Here is an 18,339-nt window from a genome sequence, read left to right on the forward strand (position 1 = left end):
TCCCATCATCCCTGACCCCAGGAGCTGACAATCTAATCTCTATATCACACACAATGTATCACTCCCATCATCCCTGACCCAGGAGCTGACACTCTAATCCCTATATCACACACAATGTATCCCCCTGACCCCAGGAGCTGACAATCTAATCTCTATATCACACACAATGTATCACCCCCATCATCCCTGACCCCAGGAGCTGACAATCTAATCTCTATATTACACACAATGTATCACTCCCATCATCCCTGACCCCAGGAGCTGACAATCTAATCTCTATATTACACACAATGTATCACCCCCATCATCCCTGACCCCAGGAGCTGACAATCTAATCTCTATATTACACACAATGTATCACCCCCATCATCCCTGACCCCAGGAGCTGACAATCTAATCTCTATATCACACACAATGTATCACTCCCATCATCCCTGACCCCAGGAGCTGACAATCTAATCTCTATATTACACACAATGTATCACCCCCATCATCCCTGACCCCAGGAGCTGACAATCTAATCTCTATATCACACACACAATGTATCACTCCCATCATCCCTGACCCCAGGAGCTGACACTCTAATCTCTATATCACACACAATGTATCACTCCCATCATCCCTGACCCAGGAGCTGACACTCTAATCTCTATATCACACAATGTATCACTGCCATCATCCCTGACCCCAGGAGCTGACAATCTAATCTCTATATCACACAATGTATCACTCCCATCATCCCTGACCCCAGGATCTGACAATCTAATCTCTATATCACACACAATGTATCACTCCCATCATCCCTGACCCCAGGAGCTGACAATCTAATCTCTATATTACACACAATGTATCACTCCCATCATCCCTGACCCAGGAGCTGACACTCTAATCTCTATATTACACACAATGTATCACCCCCATCATCCCTGACCCCAGGAGCTGACAATCTAATCTCTATATTACACACAATGTATCACCCCCATCATCCCTGACCCCAGGAGCTGACAATCTAATCTCTATATCACACACACAATGTATCACTCCCATCATCCCTGACCCCAGGAGCTGACACTCTAATCTCTATATCACACACAATGTATCACTCCCATCATCCCTGACCCCAGGAGCTGACAATCTAATCTCTATATCACACACAATGTATCACTCCCATCATCCCTGACCCCAGGAGCTGACAATCTAATCTCTATATCACACACAATGTATCACCCCCATCATCCCTGACCCCAGGAGCTGACAATCTAATCTCTATATCACACACAATGTATCACTCCCATCATCCCTGACCCCAGGAGCTGACAATCTAATCTCTATATCACACACAATGTATCACTCCCATCATCCCTGACCCAGGAGCTGACAATCTAATCTCTATATCACACACAATGTATCACTCCCATCACCCCTGACCCCAGGAGCTGACAATCTAATCTCTATATCACACACAATGTATCACTCCCATCATCCCTGACCCCAGGAGCTGACAATCTAATCTCTATATCACACACAATGTATCACTCCCATCATCCCTGACCCCAGGAGCTGACAATCTAATCTCTATATCACACAATGTATCACTCCCATCATCCCTGACCCCAGGAGCTGACAATCTAATCTCTATATCACATACACAATGTATCACTCCCATCATCCCTGACCCCAGGAGCTGACACTCTAATCTCTATATCACACACAATGTATCACTCCCATCATCCCTGACCCCAGGAGCTGACAATCTAATCTCTATATCACACAATGTATCACTCCCATCATCCCTGACCCCAGGAGCTGACAATCTAATCTCTATATCACACACAATGTATCACTCCCATCATCCCTGACCCCAGGAGCTGACAATCTAATCTCTATATCACACACAATGTATCCCTTCCATCATCCCTGACCCCAGGAGCTGACAATCTAATCTCTATATCACATACACAATGTATCACTCCCATCATCCCTGACCCCAGGAGCTGACAATCTAATCTCTATATCACACACACTGTATCACTCCCATCATCCCTGACCCCAGGAGCTGACAATCTAATCTCTATATCACACACAATGTAACACTCCCATCATCCCTGACCCCAGGAGCTGACAATCTAATCTCTATATTACACACAATGTATCACCCCCATCATCCCTGACCCCAGGAGCTGACAATCTAATCTCTATATTACACACAATGTATCACTCCCATCATCCCAGACCCCAGGAGCTGACAATCTAATCTCTATATCACACACAATGTATCACTCCCATCATCCCTGACCCCAGGAGCTGACACTCTAATCTCTATATCACACAATGTATCACTCCCATCATCCCTGACCCCAGGAGCTGACACTCTAATCTCTATATCACACACAATGTATCACTCCCATCATCCCTGACCCCAGGAGCTGACAATCTAATCTCTATATCACACACAATGTATCACTCCCATCATCCCTGACCCAGGAGCTGACACTCTAATCTCTATATCACACACAATGTATCACTCCCATCATCCCTGACCCCAGGAGCTGACAATCTAATCTCTATATCACACAATGTATCACTCCCATCATCCCTGACCCCAGGATCTGACAATCTAATCTCTATATCACACACAATGTATCACTCCCATCATCCCTGACCCCAGGAGCTGACAATCTAATCTCTATATCACACACAATGTATCACTCCCATCATCCCTGACCCCAGGAGCTGACAATCTAATCTCTATATCACACACAATGTATCACTCCCATCATCCCTGACCCCAGGAGCTGACACTCTAATCTCTATATCACACACAATGTATCACTCCCATCATCCCTGACCCCAGGAGCTGACACTCTAATCTCTATATCACACACAATGTATCACTCCCATCATCCCTGACCCCAGGAGCTGACACTCTAATCTCTATATCACACACAATGTATCACTCCCATCATCCCTGACCCCAGGAGCTGACAATCTAATCTCTATATCACACACAATGTATCACTCCCATCATCCCTGACCCCAGGAGCTGACAATCTAATCTCTATATTACACACAATGTATCACCCCCATCATCCCTGACCCCAGGAGCTGACAATCTAATCTCTATATCACATACACAATGTATCACTCCCATCATCCCTGACCCCAGGAGCTGACAATCTAATCTCTATATCACACACAATGTATCACTCCCATCATCCCTGACCCCAGGAGCTGACAATCTAATCTCTATATTACACACAATGTATCACCCCCATCATCCCTGACCCCAGGAGCTGACAATCTAATCTCTATATCACACACAATGTATCACTCCCATCATCCCTGACCCCAGGAGCTGACAATCTAATCTCTATATTACACACAATGTATCACTCCCATCATCCCAAACCCCAGGAGCTGACAATCTAATCTCTATATCACACACAATGTATCACTCCCATCATCCCTGACCCCAGGAGCTGACACTCTAATCTCTATATCACACACAATGTATCACTCCCATCATCCCTGACCCCAGGAGCTGACACTCTAATCTCTATATCACACACAATGTATCACTCCCATCATCACTGACCCAGGAGCTGACACTCTAATCTCTATATCACACACAATGTATCACTCCCATCATCCCTGACCCCAGGAGCTGACAATCTAATCTCTATATCACACACAATGTATCACTCCCATCATCCCTGACCCCAGGAGCTGACACTCTAATCTCTATATCACACACAATGTATCACTCCCATCATCCCTTACCCCAGGAGCTGACACTCTAATCTCTATATCACACACAATGTATCACTCCCATCATCCCTGACCCCAGGAGCTGACAATCTAATCTCTATATCACACACAATGTATCACTCCCATCATCCCTGACCCCAGGAGCTGACACTCTAATCTCTATATCACACACAATGTATCACCCCCATCATCCCTGACCCCAGGAGCTGACAATCTAATCTCTATATCACACACAATGTATCACTCCCATCATCCCTGACCCCAGGAGCTGACAATCTAATCTCTATATCACACACAATGTATCACTCCCATCATCCCTGACCCAGGAGCTGACAATCTAATCTCTATATCACACACACAATGTATCACTCCCATCATCCCTGACCCCAGGAGCTGACAATCTAATCTCTATATCACACAATGTATCACTCCCATCATCCCTGACCCCAGGATCTGACAATCTAATCTCTATATCACACACAATGTATCACTCCCATCATCCCTGACCCCAGGAGCTGACAATCTAATCTCTATATTACACACAATGTATCACCCCCATCATCCCTGACCCCAGGAGCTGACAATCTAATCTCTATATCACATACACAATGTATCACTCCCATCATCCCTGACCCCAGGAGCTGACAATCTAATCTCTATATCACACACAATGTATCACTCCCATCATCCCTGACCCCAGGAGCTGACAATCTAATCTCTATATTACACACAATGTATCACCCCCATCATCCCTGACCCCAGGAGCTGACAATCTAATCTCTATATTACACACAATGTATCACTCCCATCATCCCAAACCCCAGGAGCTGACAATCTAATCTCTATATCACACACAATGTATCACTCCCATCATCCCTGACCCCAGGAGCTGACACTCTAATCTCTATATCACACACAATGTATCACTCCCATCATCCCTGACCCCAGGAGCTGACACTCTAATCTCTATATCACACACAATGTATCACTCCCATCATCCCTGACCCCAGGATCTGACAATCTAATCTCTATATCACACACAATGTATCACTCCCATCATCCCTGACCCCAGGAGCTGACACTCTAATCTCTATATCACACACAATGTATCACTCCCATCATCCCTGACCCCAGGATCTGACAATCTAATCTCTATATCACACACAATGTATCACTCCCATCATCCCTGACCCCAGGAGCTGACACTCTAATCTCTATATCACACACAATGTATCACTCCCATCATCCCTGACCCCAGGATCTGACAATCTAATCTCTATATCACACACAATGTATCACTCCCATCATCCCTGACCCCAGGAGCTGACAATCTAATCTCTATATCACACACACAATGTATCACTCCCATCATCCCTGACCCCAGGAGCTGACAATCTAATCTCTATATCACACACAATGTATCACTCCCATCATCCCTGACCCCAGGAGCTGACAATCTAATCTCTATATCACACACAATGTATCACCCCCATCATCCCTGACCCCAGGAGCTGACAATCTAATCTCTATATCACACACAATGTATCACTCCCATCATCCCTGACCCAGGAGCTGACAATCTAATCTCTATATCACACACAATGTATCACTCCCATCACCCCTGACCCCAGGAGCTGACAATCTAATCTCTATATCACACACAATGTATCACTCCCATCATCCCTGACCCCAGGAGCTGACAATCTAATCTCTATATCACACACAATGTATCACTCCCATCATCCCTGACCCCAGGAGCTGACAATCTAATCTCTATATCACACAATGTATCACTCCCATCATCCCTGACCCCAGGAGCTGACAATCTAATCTCTATATCACATACACAATGTATCACTCCCATCATCCCTGACCCCAGGAGCTGACACTCTAATCTCTATATCACACACAATGTATCACTCCCATCATCCCTGACCCCAGGAGCTGACAATCTAATCTCTATATCACACAATGTATCACTCCCATCATCCCTGACCCCAGGAGCTGACAATCTAATCTCTATATCACACACAATGTATCACTCCCATCATCCCTGACCCCAGGAGCTGACAATCTAATCTCTATATCACACACAATGTATCACTCCCATCATCCCTGACCCCGGGAGGTGACAATCTAATCTCTATATCACACACAATGTATCCCTCCCATCATCCCTGACCCCAGGAGCTGACAATCTAATCTCTATATCACACACACAATGTATCACTCCCATCATCCCTGACCCCAGGAGCTGACAATCTAATCTCTATATCACACACAATGTATCACTCCCATCATCCCTGACCCCAGGAGCTGACAATCTAATCTCTATATCACACACACTGTATCACTCCCATCATCCCTGACCCCAGGAGCTGACAATCTAATCTCTATATCACACACAATGTATCACTCCCATCATCCCTGACCCCAGGAGCTGACAATCTAATCTCTATATTACACACAATGTATCACCCCCATCATCCCTGACCCCAGGAGCTGACAATCTAATCTCTATATTACACACAATGTATCACTCCCATCATCCCAAACCCCAGGAGCTGACAATCTAATCTCTATATCACACACAATGTATCACTCCCATCATCCCTGACCCCAGGAGCTGACACTCTAATCTCTATATCACACAATGTATCACTCCCATCATCCCTGACCCCAGGAGCTGACAATCTAATCTCTATATCACACACACAATGTATCACTCCCATCATCCCTGACCCCAGGAGCTGACACTCTAATCTCTATATCACACAATGTATCACTCCCATCATCCCTGACCCCAGGAGCTGACAATCTAATCTCTATATCACACACAATGTATCACTCCCATCATCCCTGACCCAGGAGCTGACACTCTAATCTCTATATCACACACAATGTATCACTCCCATCATCCCTGACCCCAGGAGCTGACAATCTAATCTCTATATCACACAATGTATCACTCCCATCATCCCTGACCCCAGGAGCTGACACTCTAATCTCTATATCACACACAATGTATCACTCCCATCATCCCTGACCCCAGGAGCTGACAATCTAATCTCTATATCACACAATGTATCACCCCCATCATCCCTGACCCCAGGAGCTGACACTCTAATCTCTATATCACACACAATGTATCACTCCCATCATCCCTGACCCAGGAGCTGACACTCTAATCTCTATATCACACACAATGTATCACTCCCATCATCCCTGACCCCAGGAGCTGACAATCTAATCTCTATATCACACACAATGTATCACTCCCATCATCCCTGACCCCAGGAGCTGACAATCTAATCTCTATATTACACACAATGTATCACTCCCATCATCCCTGACCCCAGGAGCTGACAATCTAATCTCTATATCACACACAATGTATCACTCCCATCATCCCTGACCCCAGGAGCTGACAATCTAATCTCTATATCACACAATGTATCACTTCCATCATCCCTGACCCCAGGAGCTGACAATCTAATCTCTATATCACACACAATGTATCACTCCCATCATCCCTGACCCAGGAGCTGACACTCTAATCTCTATATCACACACAATGTATCACTTCCATCATCCCTGACCCCAGGAGCTGACAATCTAATCTCTATATCACACACAATGTATCACTCCCATCATCCCTGACCCCAGGAGCTGACAATCTAATCTCTATATTACACACAATGTATCACTCCCATCATCCCTGACCCCAGGAGCTGACAATCTAATCTCTATATCACACACAATGTATCACTCCCATCATCCCTGACCCCAGGAGCTGACAATCTAATCTCTATATCACACAATGTATCACTCCCATCATCCCTGACCCCAGGAGCTGACAATCTAATCTCTATATCACATACAATGTATCACTCCCATCATCCCTGACCCCAGGAGCTGACAATCTAATCTCTATATCACACACAATGTATCACTCCCATCATCCCTGACCCCAGGAGCTGACACTCTAATCTCTATATTACACACAATGTATCACCCCCATCATCCCTGACCCCAGGAGCTGACACTCTAATCTCTATATTACACACAATGTATCACTCCCATCATCCCTGACCCAGGAGCTGACAATCTAATCTCTATATCACACACAATGTATCACTCCCATCATCCCTGACCCCAGGAGCTGACACTCTAATCTCTATATCACACACAATGTATCACTCCCATCATCCCTGACCCCAGGAGCTGACACTCTAATCTCTATATTACACACAATGTATCACTCCCATCATCCCTGACCCAGGAGCTGACAATCTAATCTCTATATCACACACACAATGTATCACTCCCATCATCCCTGACCCCAGGAGCTGACAATCTAATCTCTATATCACACACAATGTATCACTCCCATCACCCCTGACCCCAGGAGCTGACAATCTAATCTCTATATCACACACAATGTATCACTCCCATCATCCCTGACCCCAGGAGCTGACAATCTAATCTCTATATCACACACAATGTATCACTCCCATCATCCCTGACCCCAGGAGCTGACAATCTAATCTCTATATCACACAATGTATCACCCCCATCATCCCTGACCCCAGGAGCTGACACTCTAATCTCTATATCACACACAATGTATCACTCCCATCATCCCTGACCCAGGAGCTGACACTCTAATCTCTATATCACACACAATGTATCACTTCCATCATCCCTGACCCCAGGAGCTGACAATCTAATCTCTATATCACACACAATGTATCACTCCCATCATCCCTGACCCCAGGAGCTGACAATCTAATCTCTATATCACACAATGTATCACTCCCATCATCCCTGACCCCAGGAGCTGACAATCTAATCTCTATATCACACACAATGTATCACTCCCATCATCCCTGACCCCAGGAGCTGACAATCTAATCTCTATATCACACACAATGTATCACTCCCATCATCCCTGACCCCAGGAGCTGACACTCTAATCTCTATATTACACACAATGTATCACCCCCATCATCCCTGACCCCAGGAGCTGACACTCTAATCTCTATATTACACACAATGTATCACTCCCATCATCCCTGACCCAGGAGCTGACAATCTAATCTCTATATCACACACAATGTATCACTCCCATCATCCCTGACCCCAGGAGCTGACACTCTAATCTCTATATTACACACAATGTATCACTCCCATCATCCCTGACCCAGGAGCTGACAATCTAATCTCTATATCACACACAATGTATCACTCCCATCATCCCTGACCCCAGGAGCTGACACTCTAATCTCTATATTACACACAATGTATCACTCCCATCATCCCTGACCCCAGGAGCTGACACTCTAATCTCTATATTACACACAATGTATCACTCCCATCATCCCTGACCCCAGGAGCTGACAATCTAATCTCTATATCACACACAATGTATCACTCCCATCATCCCTGACCCCAGGAGCTGACAATCTAATCTCTATATCACACACAATGTATCACTCCCATCATCCCTTACCCCAGGAGCTGACAATCTAATCTCTATATCACACACAATGTATCACTCCCATCATCCCTGACCCCAGGAGCTGACACTCTAAGCTCTGTATGTTTGGGAGAGGGGGTGGGGCTTGAAGTATGTAAACATTTTTATTTTCAGGCTATTACGGGGTTAAGTGCTCATGTTTCGGTGTTTCGGGTCCCGGCTGCTCTGCACACTGCTCCTCTTGTTCACTGTGTTTAATGGAACATATTCTGCGCTCAGGATTCGTTGCGGCCGCCGTCCCCAGGTGTAGCGCTTATTTCATCGCTGTCTGCTGCCCCCCTCGTAAACCACCAGGCGAGCTACAGTCTGATGTCAGGGGAGAAGTGTACAAGGAGCGCGGAGCTGACCGGACCCCTCCCCAAATCTCCCAAATCTGCTGCCCTACAATAACTTCTGCCCTTTCCAATGTACTTAGGCCCACATGTACTGATACTACATGGACCCCACGTGGCGTAAACACAGCGGGAAAAACCGCAGGTGAAAACTCTGCCGACCTTCTGTGAAAAGCGCAGCAGTAAGAACCGCGAGGCCGACCCACAGCTGCCGGAACATAGACAGACAACGCGACCGCACAGTCACAACATACACCGATATATCACAGGAATTAGAACTTACTGACTGTTCTCTTTAAAAAACCAACTCTTCATTTATACTCATATTATGTACAAAGAAGGGCCAGAGACCAGCAGAATAGTGAGCGCAGCTCTGGAGTATAATACAGGATAAGTAATGTAATGTATGTACACAGTGACTGTACCAGCAGAATAGTGAGCGCAGCTCTGGAGTATAATACAGGATAAGTAATGTAATGTATGTACACAGTGACTGTACCAGCAGAATAGTGAGCGCAGCTCTGGAGTATAATACAGGATAAGTAATGTAATGTATGTACACAGTGACTGCACCAGCAGAATAGTGAGCACAGCTCTGGAGTATAATACAGGATAAGTAATGTAATGTATGTACACAGTGACTGCACCAGCAGAATAGTGAGCACAGCTCTGGAGTATAATATAGGATAAGTAATGTAATGTATGTACACAGTGACTGCACCAGCAGAATAGTGAGCGCAGCTCTGGTGTATAATACAGGATAAGTAATGTAATGTATGTACACAGTGACTGCACCAGCAGAATAGTGAGCGCAGCTCTGGAGTATAATACAGGATAAGTAATGTAATGTATGTACACAGTGACTGCACCAGCAGAATAGTGAGCGCAGCTCTGGTGTATAATACAGGATAAGTAATGTAATGTATGTACACAGTGACTGCACCAGCAGAATAGTGAGCGCAGCTCTGGTGTATAATACAGGATAAGTAATGTAATGTATGTACACAGTGACTGTACCAGCAGAATAGTGAGCGCAGCTCTGGGGTATAATACAGGATAAGTAATGTAATGTATGTACACAGTGACTGCACCAGCAGAATAGTGAGCGCAGCTCTGGAGTATAATACAGGATAAGTAATGTAATGTATGTACACAGTGACTGCACCAGCAGAATAGTGAGCGCAGCTCTGGGGTATAATACAGGATAAGTAATGTAATGTATGTACACAGTGACTGCACCAGCAGAATAGTGAGCGCAGCTCTGGAGTATAATACAGGATAAGTAATGTAATGTATATACACAGTGACTGTACCGGCAGAATAGTGAGCGCAGCTCTGGAGTATAATACAGGATAAGTAATGTATGTACACAGTGACTGTACCAGCAGAATAGTGAGCGCAGCTCTGGAGTATAATACAGGATAAGTAATGTAATGTATGTACACAGTGACTGCACCAGCAGAATAGTGAGCGCAGCTCTGGAGTATAATACAGGATAAGTAATGTAATGTATGTACACAGTGACTGCACCAGCAGAATAGTGAGCGCTGCTCTGGGGTATAATACAGGATAAGTAATGTAATGTATGTACACAGTGACTGCACCAGCAGAATAGTGAGCGCAGCTCTGGAGTATAATACAGGATAAGTAATGTAATGTATGTACACAGTGACTGCACCAGCAGAATAGTGAGCGCAGCTCTGGAGTATAATACAGGATAAGTAATGTAATGTATGTACAAAGTGACTGTACCAGCAGAATAGTGAGTGCAGCTCTGGAGTATAATACAGGAAAAGTAATGTAATGTATGTACACAGTGACTGTACCAGCAGAATAGTGAGCGCAGCTCTGGAGTATAATTCAGGATAAGTAATGTAATGTATGTACACAGTGACTGTATCAGCAGAATAGTGAGCACAGCTCTGGAGTATAATACAGGATAAGTAATGTAATGTATGTACACAGTGACTGTACCAGCAGAATAGTGAGCGCAGCTCTGGGGTATAATACAGGATAAGTAATATAATATATGTACACAGTGACTGTACCAGCAGAATAGTGAGCGCAGCTCTGGAGTATAATACAGGATAAGTAATGTAATGTATGTACACAGTGACTGCACCAGCAGAATAGTGAGCGCAGCTCTGGAGTATAATACAGGATAAGTAATGTAATGTATGTACACAGTGACTGCACCAGCAGAATAGTGAGCGCAGCTCTGGAGTATAATACAGGATAAGTAATGTAATGTATGTACACAGTGACTGTACCAGCAGAATAGTGAGCGCAGCTCTGGAGTATAATACAGGATATGTAATGTATATACACAGTGACTGTACCAGCAGAATAGTGAGCGCAGCTCTGGAGTATAATTCAGGATAAGTAATGAAATGTATGTACACAGTGACTGCACCAGCAGAATAGTGAGCGCAGCTCTGGAGTATAATACAGGATAAGTAATGTAATGTATGTACACAGTGACTGTACCAGCAGAATAGTGCGCGCAGCTCTGGAGTATAATACAGGATAAGTAATGTAATGTATGTACACAGTGACTGTACCAGCAGAATAGTGAGCGCAGCTCTGGAGTATACTACAGGATAAGTAATGTAATGTATGTACACAGTGACTGCACTAGCAGAATAGTGAGCGCAGCTCTGGAGTATAATACAGGATAAGTAATGTATGTACACAGTGACTGTACCAGCAGAATAGTGAGCGCAGCTCTGTAGTATAATACAGGATAAGTAATGTAACGTATGTACACAGTGACTGCACCAGCAGAATAATGAGCACAGCTCTGGAGTATAATACAGGATAAGTAATGAAATGTATGTACACAGTGACTGTACCAGCAGAATAGTGAGCGCAGCTCTGGTGTATAATACAGGATAAGTAATGTAATGTATGTACACAGTGACTGCACCAGCAGAATAGTGAGCACAGCTCTGGAGTATAATACAGGATAAGTAATGTAATGTATGTACACAGTGACTGCACAAGCAGAATAGTGAGCGCAGCTCTGGAGTATAATACAGGATAAGTAATGTAATGTATGTACACAGTGACCAGCAGAATAGTGAGCGCAGCTCTGGAGTATAATACAGGATAAGTAATGTAATGTATGTACACAGTGACTGCACCAGCAGAATAGTGAGCGCAGCTCTGGGGTAGAGTACAGGATAAGTAATGTAATGTATGTACACAGTGACTGTACCAGCAGAATAGTGAGCGCAGCTCTGGAGTATAATACAGGATAAGCAATGTATATACACAGTGACTGTACCAGCAGAATAGTGAGCGCAGCTCTGGAGTATAATTCAGGATAAGTAATGTAATGTATGTACACAGTGACTGTACCAGCAGAATAGTGAGCGCAGCTCTGGAGTATAATACAGGATAAGTAATGTAATGTATGTACACAGTGACTGCACCAGCGGAATAGTGAGCGCAGCTCTGGAGTATAATACAGGATAAGTAATGTAATGTATGTACACAGTGACTGTACCAGCAGAATAGTGAGCGCAGCTCTGGAGTATAATACAGGATAAGTAATGTAATGTATGTACACAGTGACTGCACCAGCAGAATAGTGAGCGCAGCTCTGGAGTATAATACAGGATAAGTAATGTAATGTATGTACACAGTGACTGCACCAGCAGAATAGTGAGCGCAGCTCTGGAGTATAATACAGGATATGTAATGTATATACACAGTGACTGTACCAGCAGAATAGTGAGCGCAGCTCTGGAGTATAATACAGGATAAGTAATGTAATGTATGTACACAGTGACTGCACCAGCGGAATAGTGAGCGCAGCTCTGGAGTATAATACAGGATAAGTAATGTAATGTATGTACACAGTGACTGTACCAGCAGAATAGTGAGCGCAGCTCTGGAGTATAATACAGGATAAGTAATGTAATGTATGTACACAGTGACTGCACCAGCAGAATAGTGAGCGCAGCTCTGGAGTATAATACAGGATAAGTAATGTAATGTATGTACACAGTGACTGCACCAGCAGAATAGTGAGCGCAGCTCTGGAGTATAATACAGGATAAGTAATGTAATGTATGTACACAGTGACTGTACCAGCAGAATAGTGAGCGCAGCTCTGGAGTATAATACAGGATATGTAATGTATATACACAGTGACTGTACCAGCAGAATAGTGAGCGCAGCTCTGGAGTATAATACAGGATACTTAATGTAATGTATGTACACAGTGACTGTACCAGCAGAATAGTGAGCACAGCTCTGGAGTATAATACAGGATAAGTAATGTAATGTATGTACACAGTGACTGCACTAGCAGAATAGTGAGCGCAGCTCTGGAGTATAATACAGGATAAGTAATGTATGTACACAGTGACTGTACCAGCAGAATAGTGAGCGCAGCTCTGTAGTATAATACAGGATAAGTAATGTAACGTATGTACACAGTGACTGCACCAGCAGAATAGTGAGCACAGCTCTGGAGTATAATACAGGATAAGTAATGTAATGTATGTACACAGTGACTGCACCAGCAGAATAGTGAGCGCAGCTCTGGAGTATAATACAGGATAAGTAATGTAATGTATGTACACAGTGACCAGCAGAATAGTGAGCGCAGCTCTGGAGTATAATACAGGATAAGTAATGTAATATATGTACACAGTGACTGCACCAGCAGAATAGTGAGCGCAGCTCTGGGGTAGAGTACAGGATAAGTAATGTAATGTATGTACACAGTGACTGTACCAGCAGAATAGTGAGCGCAGCTCTGGAGTATAATACAGATAAGTAATGTAATGTATGTACACAGTGACTGTACCAGCAGAATAGTGAGCGCAGCTCTGGAGTATAATACAGGATAAGCAATGTATATACACAGTGACTGTACCAGCAGAATAGTGAGCGCAGCTCTGGAGTATAATTCAGGATAAGTAATGTATGTACAGTGACTGCACCAGCAGAGTAGTGAGCGCAGTTTTGGAGTATAATACAGGATAAGTAATGTAATGTATGTACACAGTGACTGTGCCAGCAGAATAGTGAGCGCAGCTCTGGGGTATAATACAGGATAAGTAATGTAATGTATGTACACAGTGACTGTACCAGCAGAATAGTGAGCGCAGCTCTGGGGTATAATACAGGATAAGTAATGTAATGTATGTACACAGTGACTGTACCAGCAGAATAGTGAGCACAGCTCTGGAGTATAATACAGGATAAGTAATGTAATGTATGTACACAGTGACTGTGCCAGCAGAATAGTGAGCGCAGCTCTGGAGTATAATACAGGATAAGTAATGTAATGTATGTACACAGTGACATTACCAGCAGAATAGTGAGCGCAGCTCTGGAGTATAATACAGATAAGTAATGTAATGTATGTACACAGTGACTGTACCAGCAGAATAGTGAGCGCAGCTCTGGAGTATAATACAGGATAAGCAATGTATATACACAGTGACTGTACCAGCAGAATAGTGAGCGCAGCTCTGGAGTATAATTCAGGATAAGTAATGTAATGTATGTACACAGTGACTGTACCAGCAGAATAGTGAGCACAGCTCTGGAGTATAATACAGGATAAGTAATGTAATGTATGTACACAGTGACTGCACCAGCAGAATAGTGAGCGCAGCTCTGGAGTATAATACAGGATAAGTAATGTAATGTATGTACAGTGACAGCACCAGCAGAGTAGTGAGCGCAGCTCTGGAGTATAATACAGGATAAGTAATGTAATGTATGTACACAGTGACTGTGCCAGCAGAATAGTGAGCGCAGCTCTGGGGTATAATACAGAATAAGTAATGTAATGTATGTACACAGTGACTGTACCAGCAGAATAGTGAGCACAGCTCTGGAGTATAATACAGGATAAGTAATGTAATGTATGTACACAGTGACTGGGCCAGCAGAATAGTGAGCGCAGTTCTGGGGTATAATACAGGATAAGTAATGTAATGTATGTACACAGTAACCAGCAGAATAGTGAGCGCAGCTCTGGAGTATAATACAGGATAAGTAATGTAATGTATGTACACAGTGACTGTACAAGCAGAATAGTGAGCGCAGCTCTGGAGTATAATTCAGGATAAGTAATGTAATGTATTTACACAGTGACTGTACCAGCAGAATAGTGAGCGCAGCTCTGGAGTATAATACAGGATAAGTAATGTAATGTATGTACACAGTGACTGTACCAGTAGAATAGTGAGCGCAGCTCTGGAGTATAATACAGGATAAGTAATGTAATGTATGTACACAGTGACTGCACCAGCAGAATAGTGAGCGCAGCTCTGGAGTATAATACAGGATAAGTAATGTAATGTATGTACACAGTGACTGTACCAGCAGAATAGTGAGCGCAGCTCTGGAGTATAATACAGGATATGTAATGTATATACACAGTGACTGTACCAGCAGAATAGTGAGCGCAGCTCTGGAGTATAATACAGGATAAGTAATGTAATGTATGTACACAGTGACTGTACCAGCAGAATAGTGAGCACAGCTCTGGAGTATAATACAGGATAAGTAATGTAATGTATGTACACAGTGACTGCACTAGCAGAATAGTGAGCGCAGCTCTGGAGTATAATACAGGATAAGTAATGTATGTACACAGTGACTGTACCAGCAGAATAGTGAGCGCAGCTCTGTAGTATAATACAGGATAAGTAATGTAACGTATGTACACAGTGACTGCACCAGCAGAATAGTGAGCACAGCTCTGGAGTATAATACAGGATAAGTAATGTAATGTATGTACACAGTGACTGCACCAGCAGAATAGTGAGCGCAGCTCTGGAGTATAATACAGGATAAGTAATGTAATGTATGTACACAGTGACCAGCAGAATAGTGAGCGCAGCTCTGGAGTATAATACAGGATAAGTAATGTAATATATGTACACAGTGACTGCACCAGCAGAATAGTGAGCGCAGCTCTGGGGTAGAGTACAGGATAAGTAATGTAATGTATGTACACAGTGACTGTACCAGCAGAATAGTGAGCGCAGCTCTGGAGTATAATACAGATAAGTAATGTAATGTATGTACACAGTGACTGTACCAGCAGAATAGTGAGCGCAGCTCTGGAGTATAATACAGGATAAGCAATGTATATACACAGTGACTGTACCAGCAGAATAGTGAGCGCAGCTCTGGAGTATAATTCAGGATAAGTAATGTATGTACAGTGACTGCACCAGCAGAGTAGTGAGCGCAGTTTTGGAGTATAATACAGGATAAGTAATGTAATGTATGTACACAGTGACTGTGCCAGCAGAATAGTGAGCGCAGCTCTGGGGTATAATACAGGATAAGTAATGTAATGTATGTACACAGTGACTGTACCAGCAGAATAGTGAGCGCAGCTCTGGGGTATAATACAGGATAAGTAATGTAATGTATGTACACAGTGACTGTACCAGCAGAATAGTGAGCACAGCTCTGGAGTATAATACAGGATAAGTAATGTAATGTATGTACACAGTGACTGTGCCAGCAGAATAGTGAGCGCAGCTCTGGAGTATAATACAGGATAAGTAATGTAATGTATGTACACAGTGACATTACCAGCAGAATAGTGAGCGCAGCTCTGGAGTATAATACAGATAAGTAATGTAATGTATGTACACAGTGACTGTACCAGCAGAATAGTGAGCGCAGCTCTGGAGTATAATACAGGATAAGCAATGTATATACACAGTGACTGTACCAGCAGAATAGTGAGCGCAGCTCTGGAGTATAATTCAGGATAAGTAATGTAATGTATGTACACAGTGACTGTACCAGCAGAATAGTGAGCACAGCTCTGGAGTATAATACAGGATAAGTAATGTAATGTATGTACACAGTGACTGCACCAGCAGAATAGTGAGCGCAGCTCTGGAGTATAATACAGGATAAGTAATGTAATGTATGTACAGTGACAGCACCAGCAGAGTAGTGAGCGCAGCTCTGGAGTATAATACAGGATAAGTAATGTAATGTATGTACACAGTGACTGTGCCAGCAGAATAGTGAGCGCAGCTCTGGGGTATAATACAGAATAAGTAATGTAATGTATGTACACAGTGACTGTACCAGCAGAATAGTGAGCACAGCTCTGGAGTATAATACAGGATAAGTAATGTAATGTATGTACACAGTGACTGGGCCAGCAGAATAGTGAGCGCAGTTCTGGGGTATAATACAGGATAAGTAATGTAATGTATGTACACAGTAACCAGCAGAATAGTGAGCGCAGCTCTGGAGTATAATACAGGATAAGTAATGTAATGTATGTACACAGTGACTGTACAAGCAGAATAGTGAGCGCAGCTCTGGAGTATAATTCAGGATAAGTAATGTAATGTATTTACACAGTGACTGTACCAGCAGAATAGTGAGCGCAGCTCTGGAGTATAATACAGGATAAGTAATGTAATGTATGTACACAGTGACTGTACCAGTAGAATAGTGAGCGCAGCTCTGGAGTATAATACAGGATAAGTAATGTAATGTATGTACACAGTGACTGCACCAGCAGAATAGTGAGCGCAGCTCTGGAGTATAATACAGGATAAGTAATGTAATGTATGTACACAGTGACTGTACCAGCAGAATAGTGAGCGCAGCTCTGGAGTATAATACAGGATAAGTAATGTAATGTATGTACACAGTGACTGCACCAGCAGAATAGTGAGCGCAGCTCTG

This window comes from Leptodactylus fuscus, chromosome 8 (genome assembly GCF_031893055.1).
Source record: "Leptodactylus fuscus isolate aLepFus1 chromosome 8, aLepFus1.hap2, whole genome shotgun sequence".
Lineage (NCBI taxonomy): Eukaryota > Metazoa > Chordata > Amphibia > Anura > Leptodactylidae > Leptodactylus > Leptodactylus fuscus.